Genomic DNA, 9,596 nt, shown 5'->3' on the forward strand with positions numbered 1-9,596 from the left:
AGTATCCCTATTTTCTTTTCTTTTTTTCCAATAATCTTTATTTAATTTACATATCCAATAACCAATATTTAAATTACATTTTACATACACCACATTACTTCAACCTTGTTTATACATCAAGAAAAAAAATCCCAAAATCCAAAAAAGAGAGAAGAAAAAAGAAAAAAGAAAATTTTTTTTTCTCTCTTTTTTGGATTTTGGGAATTGTGTTGTTGTTGTTTAGTCATTTAGTCGTGTCCGACTCTTCGTGACCCCATGGACCATAGCACGCCAGGCACTCCTGTCTTCCACTGCCTCCCGCAGTTTGGTCAAACTCATGTTCGTAGCTTCGAGAACACTGTCCAACCATCTCGTCCTCTGTCGTCCCCTTCTCCTTGTGCCCTCCATCTTCCCCAACATCAGGGTCTTTTCCAAGGATTCTTCTCTTCTCATGAGGTGGCCAAAGTATTGGAGCCTCATTTTGGGAATTTTTATTCCCCAAATAAAGAAAATTATTCTTTATTTTTCCCAATAAAGAAAGTTAAACTGCACAAGTTTAAAGGAAGACTCTAAAAAAGGCGAACGAAGGTAGGGTGGAAGTCATATTTTTTAATATTTGTATTAATATGAATTCTATGTGTATATATATATATATGAGTTCTATGTGTGTGTGTGTGCGCACACACACACACACACACACACACACACACACACACACAGAACTCATATTAATACAAATATTAAAAAATATGACTTCCACCCTACCTTCATTCGCCTTTTTTAGAGTCTTCCTTTAAACTTGTGCAGTTTAAGATCATAGATCCACTGTTATCGATGTCTTCACAATCATGCCAATTTTCTATTTTCATGCTTATGCCATTCCAACTCATATGCCCTGTAAATTTGTCTAATTGTCTTATTTTGCTATACATTGAATTTATTATTCTTCCTAAATAACCAAAGTATCCCTATTTTCCAGGGACGTCCCTGATTTAGAGAAGCCGTCCCAGTTTCTGATTTGATCCCGAAATGTCCCACTTTTCCTTAGGATGTCTCTATTTTCATTGGAGAAATCTTGGAGGGTATGGAGTTATCCGATCCCCTGAGCTGTCTGAAGGCAATCCTCTACTGTATAGGAAAGGGTTTTTTTTTTTTTTAAAATGTTTAATGGAATCATTATGTTTTTATATATTCTGGAAGCTGTCCAGAGTGCTAGGGCAACCCAATAAGATATGTGGCGTATAAAAACTAAAATTATCATTATGGAATGGGACGTCCCTATTTTCATCGGAGAAATGTTGGAGGGTATGCGATCTGGTCTTGCCCTCTAGTGGAAGCCCTTCCTTGGATCCATTTGGTCCTGGGATTGCCTCTAAAATTCTCAATGCTCATGTTACACCCCAAAGTCCTGGAACTTGAAGCAGGGACACTTCAGCTGCTCTCTGCATGCCTTACTGGTGGTTAGAAGACTGGTTTCACAGCACTGGAACTTGGAAACTAGACAGATCATTGATTGAACCATCTTTCCTGTCAGAGGTTCTTGCGGCTACCCTTGAGTAACGACGCTCCACACCCGCTTGTCTTTAAGGTGCTTTTATTGTGCATTCTATTTACAGTGCAAAGAGTCTGGAAAACATGTCTGCTTAGTCCGAGTCAGAACCTCGCAATGGCTTCTTTCTGTTTCGTGCCCAACATAACAGCTTGGGAACCCCAAAGCGCCTCGCTCTCGCCCTACGGGGTGCCATGTGCCTCAATTCAGGCATCGGGGGGGGCATCCTTCTGACTGCTCTCCCATCATTTCCTCCCCAGCTGCCTCCTTCTCTACTCGGTGTTGAGGCTCTTTCATGCTGCTAGAGCCTCTCCCCTCCCTCTCTGCTTCCTGACTCCTGTGATCTGATCCGCTACTGGACTTGCTGCTCTGAGAGGAACTCGACCTGATGAGGGGGGGCTGTTCCCTATAAGCCCTCCCCCTTACATTTCTTCTCTCACGGTGGATAGAAAATTTACTTTTGCCTAGATGTGCAAAGAGCACATGGATTTTGAGATCTGGGACCCCTACTGAGAGCTATTTGTGGGATATGCATGTCACATGGCCTCTGCCTGAGCATTCACACCCCAAATTCCCTTTCCGACCCTCCCTCCCTTCTGTTCTTTTTGATTCTTGCTTTTGACCTGATTTTGCAAAGTGGTGTTTTCTGAATGACATGTGTTACCGATATGTTTTCTTTCCCCCCCTTTACTGTTCATGCTTGTTCCTTGTGCTGTTAGGGGGGAGGGAACCCCAGTAAAACTATGGATTTATTTTAATTTATTTCACAAAAGTTATATACCACTTGGTGTGTGTGTGGGAGGGGGGAGAGAAGAATAACTCAAAGTGGTTTATGTAAAGAACTAGTCTCATTCAGCCCGTTAAGAAAACGGGCGCTAGAGGTGCGACGGGGCCGCGGCCTTCCCTCCCTCTCTGCGCTCAGCCGCGGGGCACGCCAGGAACGCAATTAAACAAAGTGCTCTCCCATCGTGTCCCGCGGCCGAGCGCAGAGAGGGAGGGAAGGCCGCGGCCCCGCCGCTCCTCCCACGGGCCAGGTAGGGTTGTCAGGAGGCGGCAGGGGCGGACCAAGATGGCGGCATTGGGCTCCGGGGCCGCAGCCCGCGGCGGGAGCCGGACCAGGCTCCCGCCGCTGTGGCCCCGAGCCCGATGCCGCCATCTTGGTCCGCCACTGCAGGGGGACGGGAGGCAGAGGGTTGAGGGGGGAGAGAACGCGCGTGTGTACGTCCCGCCTCTTCGTCCAGTCCCTGTGTCCGTGGGGCACATGCGTATTAGCGCGGACACAGGGACACAGGGACTGGACGCAGATACAGGGACTTTATTATATAGGATAAAGCAAATGATCGGTAAAGAGTCAGTTAAAAACAACTTTATAAAACATTTTAAAAAACTTTATAAAACTTTATAAAACTTTATAAAAAACTTTATAAAACTTTATAAAACTTTATAAAACTTTATAAAACATTTTAAAAAACTTTATAAAACATTTTAAAAAATAAGAATGAATACCAACATTTAGCTAAAAACCAGATTAAAACACACTGAAGCGTTCTACCTGCCTGGTGTCAATTGGCAGGGAGTTCCAAAGTATGAATGGCGCTGCACTAAAAGACTGCATTAAAAAAAATTAAAGAATTCCTCTAGTCTTCCCGCATGCAATCCCACTGCTTCCGCTGTGAATGACACTCGAATGGGAATCAGCTGCATTCACAGGGGGCTTATCTTTCTCCCTCCAACTCCTCCACACTGTCAGATAACAGATCTCCTGCTCTTTCAACCCACTTTGCCTGTTTGTCAATGCCTCCTACGCCACTTTGCCAATTTTAGGACACCAGCTGCATGATCCTATGCATGTCAACTCGTAATTAAACCCCACTAAGGCGCTGTGGGTTAAACCACAGAGTCTAGGGCTTGCTGATCAGAAGGTCGGCGGTTCGAATCCCCGCAACAGGGTGAGCTCCCGTTGCTCGGTCCCAGCTCCTGCCAACCTAGCAGTTCGAAAGCACGTCAAAATGCAAGTAGATAAATACGAACCGCTACAGCGGGAAGGTAAACGGCGTTTCCGTGCGCTGCTCTGGTTCGCCAGAAGCGGCTTTGTCATGCTGGCCACATGACCCAGAAGCTGTCTGCGGACAAACGCCGGCTCCCTCGGCCTATAGAGCAAGATGAGCGCCGCAACCCCAGAGTTGGACACGACTGGACCTGATGGTCAGGGGCGCCTTTACCTTTAAGTTCAATGGGTGACTCTCAGATGTATAGAGAATGGCTGCCCGAGACAGCTGTGTAGTTCAAAACCCTGCATGCATGCTCCATTGAAAGCTGTTAAACTGAGACCATAAAGAAGGCTGATCGCCGAAGAATGGATGCTTTTGAATTATGGTGCTGGAGGAGACTCTTGAGAGTCCCATGGACTGCAAGAAGATCAAACCTATCCATTCTTAAGGAAATCAGCCCTGAGTGCTCATTGGAAGGACAGATCGTGAAGCTGAGGCTCCAATACTTTGGCCACCTCATGAGAAGAGAAGAATCCTTGGAAAAGACCTTGATGTTGGGAAAGATGGAGAGCACTAGGAGAAGGGGACGACAGAGGACGAGATGGTTGGACAGTGTTCTCGAAGCTACGAACATGAGTTTGACCAAACTGCGGGAGGCAGTGCAAGACAGGAGTGCCTGGCGTGCTATGGTCCATGGGGTCACGAAGAGTCGGACACGACTAAACGACTAAACAACAACAAACTGAGATCTATGTAGAAGCATTCCTTAGGGTGAATGTGTAAAGGGAAACAACAAGGAAAGTGCGGAGTTATGTTATGTTATTTGGAGTTATGTAGCCGCATCGGATTTGCATGCAGAAGGTCCCAGGCTCAATTCCCAGAATAACCCCCCAATTAAAAACTTGGGACAGCTGCTGCTGCCAGCTGTCTAGACTCAGTACAGCGGTGCCTCGACTTACGCATTTAATCCGTTCCGAAGGTACCTTCGTAGGTCGGAAAATTCGTAAGTCGAAAAGTGCCATTGGAAACGCGATTTCCTATAGGAATGCATTTGAAACAGAAATTTTTTTAAGTCGAAGCAACCCCATTTAAAAATTCGTAAGTCGAAAAAACCCCATCTAAAACCGCCGCAGTTTCCATTCGGATGTTGAGAAATTCGTAAGCCTGCCCCGTTCGTAAGTTGAAAAATTCGGTTGTCGAGTCGTTTGTAAGTCGAGGTACCACTTTATAAGCCAGCTTCTTATATTCCCACAGTAGTCAAAGGGAAATGTAATTAAAATATACAATAAACAAACAGTTATAAGAAAAATACTGCTCCTTTCCTCTTATAGCGGTGTCCAAGAGCCCATATAGAGTCCTTAAGTCGGTTCTCTATCAGAAGGAGAAAATAATAGAGGTCAACCAGAGAATATTGAGAAGCAAAGCAGCGTGGTAAGCATGATCTTTATTAAATTGCTGCAACAGGGTCCCCCACTCACCCCATGCAGAGAGGGAGGAGAGGAAACCAGAACAACGGTGTGCAAGCCCTTATACAGTAGAACAGGGGTCCCCAGACTTTCTGCGCGGCGGGCCGGAGGGCAGGGGAGTGCGCGCGCAGCGGGCCGGAGGGCGGGGGAGTGCGCGCCCGTGCGCATGCACACACGCACACGGGCGGGAAAAAATCGCCAAAAATCGCTTGTGCGCATGCGTATGGGCCTCCCCCGACCCGGAAGTGCACCAGAAATGACCTCTTCCGGGTCGGGAGAGGCCCATACGCATGCGCACAAAGGATTTTCGGCGATTTTTTGCCGATTTTTTAGATCGTCGCTGCGCCGCGCGCCGTGAGAGCGGGCGGCGGCAGCGGGCGGCGGGAGTCGTCGCGGGCCGGATTGGAAGGCCGATTGGGCCGCATCCGGCCCGGGGGCCGTAGTTTGGGGACCCCTGCAGTAGAACCTCTACTTACAACCGCCTCCACTTGCGGATGTTCCAAGTTGTGACTACGGCAAACCCAGAAGTAACCGGCAGGTTTTCCGCCATTAGTGAACGCGCAGAAGCGGCGATTGCCATTCGCACATTCGCAGAAGTGGGCAATCACCACCCACCCCTGCGCACAATGGCGCTTCTCCCAGCGACCCGTTTCACCATAAGGACGCATTGTGGTCATGAGTAGAGGTTCCACTGTATAGACTTTTGAAATTGCCCGCCCTGTAGTCCAAGACCACCCCCCAAAACATCACATATACATCACAGAAGGAGATGGTCTACAACAGAAATACATCACAGGGGGGCGGTCTACCACAGGAATTCTGTCTGCTAGGAAACCTGACAACGGTCACTGATGATCTACCTGGGCACTGCCTGGCCATTCTTTCGTGATGGTAAATACTTACCGTGTTTCTCATATTATAAGACATGTCTTATATTTATTTTTTCCTCAAAAAAAAACACTATGGCTTATTTTCAAGGGATGTCTTATTTTTTTCCTCCTCCTGCTGCTGCGGCCAGCATTGCTGCTGCGCCTATCACTATGTCTTATTTTCGGGGTATGGCTTATATTCCTTGAATGCTTAAAAATCCTGCTATGGCTTATTTTATGGGTATGTCTTAAAATATGAGAAACAGGGTAGTTACTGAATCCAGGTCACAGGCTCACCGTATTCATACACAAATATGGCCTTAAGACAGGATTTCTGAGCAAAGAGACAATGGGGAGGTTTTGCCATTTCCTTCCACACTGCAGAGAATATCTGAGGTGGCTGGAAGAGTCAAGATGGCTTCAGGATTGCTCTCCTGTACAGTACTATGTCAGAAAAGTGGTTTATATACTTATGTATGCATTTGGGAGAAAAGCAATGACAAACCTAGACAGCATCTTAAAAAGCAGAGACATCACCTTGCCGACAAAGGTCCGTATAGTGAAAGCTATGGTTTTCCCAGTTGTGATGTATGGAAGTGAGAGCTGGACCATAAAAAAGGCTGATCGCCGAAGAATTGATGCTTTTGAATTATGGTGCTGGAGGAGACTCTTGAGAGTCCCATGGACTGTAAGAAGATCAAACCTATCCATTCTGAAGGAAATCAGCCCTGAGTGCTCACTGGAAGGACAGATCCCGAAGCTGAGGCTCCAATACTTTGGCCACCTCATGAGAAGAGAAGACTCCCTGGAAAAGATTGAGGGCACTAGGAGAAGGGGATGACAGAGGATGAGATGGTTGGACGGCCACTTCATGAGAAGAGAAGACTTCCTGTAAAAGACCCTGATGTTGGGAAGTAGAAGGGGACGACAGAGGACGAGATGGTTGGACAGTGTTCTCGAAGCCACCAACATGAGTCGGACCAAACTGTGGGAGGCAGTGGAAGGCAGGAGTGCCTGGCTGCTCTGGTCCATGGGGTCCCGAAGAGTCGGACACGACTAAACGACTAAACAGCAACAATGGGTTTGTCTTGTAAAGTTATGAACATATGATTTTTATATATGAGACCTTAGAATTCCTATAACAAGGTATGGCTCAAAATATAACACCAGAACAGCTAAAAGGCTTTGCATGTTTTTTGCACGGTGATGGAAAGAAAAGGGAAAGAACCCTTCTTAATTTCCAATTGGGGTACAGAACATTAATTATCCATAGTTCTGGTTACAGGTAGGTAGCCGTGTTGGTCTGGATCGAAGTAAAATAAAAAAAATTCCTTCAGTAGCACCTTAAAGACCAACTAAGTTTTTATTTTGGTATGAGCTTTCGTGTGCATGCACACTTCTTCAGATACAGTGAAATGGAAGTTTCCAGGCACTTAAGTAGAGAAGGGGTGGGGAGGGGTGGGGATGGGGAGGGGGGATCACTCAGAAGGGTGGTGGAAATGGGTGATTGACTGACTGATAGCTGTTGATGACCAGAAACGACTGCAAATGGTTTTGCATGAAAAAGCAAGGGTTGAGATGGCTGAAGATCGCTTATCATGTATAATGAGATAAGAATCCGATATCTCTGTTCAAACCAGGTCCCTCCATGGTTTTGAGCTTGGTGATAAGTTGCAATTCAGCAACTTCTCTTTCCAGTCTATTTCTGAAATTCTTTTGTAGTAAGACAGCTACTTTGAGATCTTGTATAGAATGTCCTGGGAGATTGAAGTGTTCTCCTACTGGTTTTTCTGTCTTCTGGTTCCTGATGTCAGATTTATGTCCATTTATCCTTTGGCGTAGGGTTTGGCCTGTTTGTCCAATATAGAGAGCTGAAGGGCACTGTTGGCATTTGATGGCATACACAATGTTAGAGGATGAGCAATTAAATAGTCCTGAGATGGTATGTTGGATGTTGTTGGGGCCAGTAATGGTGTTGTCTGGGTGTATGTGGCAGCAAAGTTGGCATCTGGGTTTATTGCAGGCTCTGGTACCAGTGTCCATGTTAAGTCTGGTGGTTGTATTATTGTGGGTGAGGAGTTGTTTAAGATTGGGTGGCTGTCTGTAGGCAATGAAAGGTCTTCCTCCCAGAGCTTGAGAAAGGGAGCTGTCATTGTCCAGGAGAGGCTGTAGATCTCTGATGATGCGTTGTACTGTTTTAACTTGGGAGCTGTATGTGATGACTAGTGGTGTTCTGTTATTTTCTTTTTTGGGTCTGTCTTGCAGCAGGTTCTCTCTAGGTATCTGTCTGGCTCTGTTGATCTGTTGTTTAACTTCATCAGGTGGATATTTTAGTTCTAAAAAGGTTTGCTGTAGATCTCTTAGGTGAGATTCTCTGTCTGTAGAGTTGGAACAGATGCGGTTGTAACGTAAGGCCTGGCTGTATACGATGGATTGTTTGGGATGTTTGGGATGGTAGCTAGAAGCATGTAGATATGTTTGTCGGTCAGTTGGTTTTCTGTATAAGGTGGTGTCTATATGTCCATCCTGTATTTTTATAGTAGTGTCCAAAAAATGTATTTCTTGCATAGATTGGTTCATTGTTAGGTTGATGGTGGGGTGAAAGTCATTGAATGTCTGGTGGAAGGTTTCTAGGGTCTGTTGTCCATGTGTCCAGATAATAAAAATATCGTCAATGTATCGCCGGTACAGGAGAGGTTCGAGTGGGTAGGAGTTAAGGAAACGTTGTTCTAAATCTGCCATGAAGATGTTGGCGTAGCTGTCTTACTACAAAAGAATTTCAGAAATAGACTGGAAAGAGAAGTTGCTGAATTGCAACTTATCACCAAGCTCAAAACCATTGAGGGACCTGGTTTGAACAGAGATATCGGATTCTTATCTCATTATACATGATAAGCGATCTTCAGCCATCTCAAACTTTGCTTTTTCATGCAAAACCATTTGCAGTCGTTTCCGGTCATCAACAGCTATCAGTCAGTCAATCACCCATTTCCACCACCCTTCTGAGTGATCCCCCCTCCCCATCCCCACCCCTCCCCACCCCTTCTCTACTTAAGTGCCTGGAAACTTCCATTTCACTGTATCTGAAGAAGTGTGCATGCACACGAAAGCTCATACCAAAATAAAAACTTAGTTGGTCTTTAAGGTGCTACTGAAGGAATTTTTTTATTAATTATCCAATTAGCCACTAGATGGCAGTCATGCACCACACAGTAATATTAATAAACCAGACGGCTGTATCTTTTTGAGGGTGCCATGCTATCAAAAGAAATAAAAATACGAAGTGTGCATTTGAGACTGAAGTCTTAGATATACTTGCCTGGGAGTAAGACCCTCTCAGAAGTAAGCCTCAGAAGTAACCAGATTGCACTGTCGAACAAAGGGACTCTTTCGCAATCCACGTCTGTGGATTGATTGTTATTCTTGTTCAGATATTTAAATCTCTTAGTTGAGAGATCGGTTTGGTATCTGGTTAAATTTGTATTAGGGGACAGGTTCCCCTCCCCGGGAAAAGTGGCCTGCTTTGCTTTTGGAGCAGCAATTTTAAGAGGAAACATTTTTGGGGGACTATAAACTTCACGTTTCTTAAGCAGCGCTATTATATAGCATGAACGGAATACTTTCCACAGTCGCGATGCTTCTAAAAGAAATCAGAATTATTCCTGCTTGTTGGCTTCAAGGTGATTGACACATAAGGTGCCTCGCAGCTTTATACAGATTAGCTTTTGTTAAACTGTATGTC

Source organism: Zootoca vivipara, chromosome 11 (assembly GCF_963506605.1).
Source record: "Zootoca vivipara chromosome 11, rZooViv1.1, whole genome shotgun sequence".
Taxonomy (NCBI): Eukaryota; Metazoa; Chordata; class Lepidosauria; order Squamata; family Lacertidae; genus Zootoca; species Zootoca vivipara.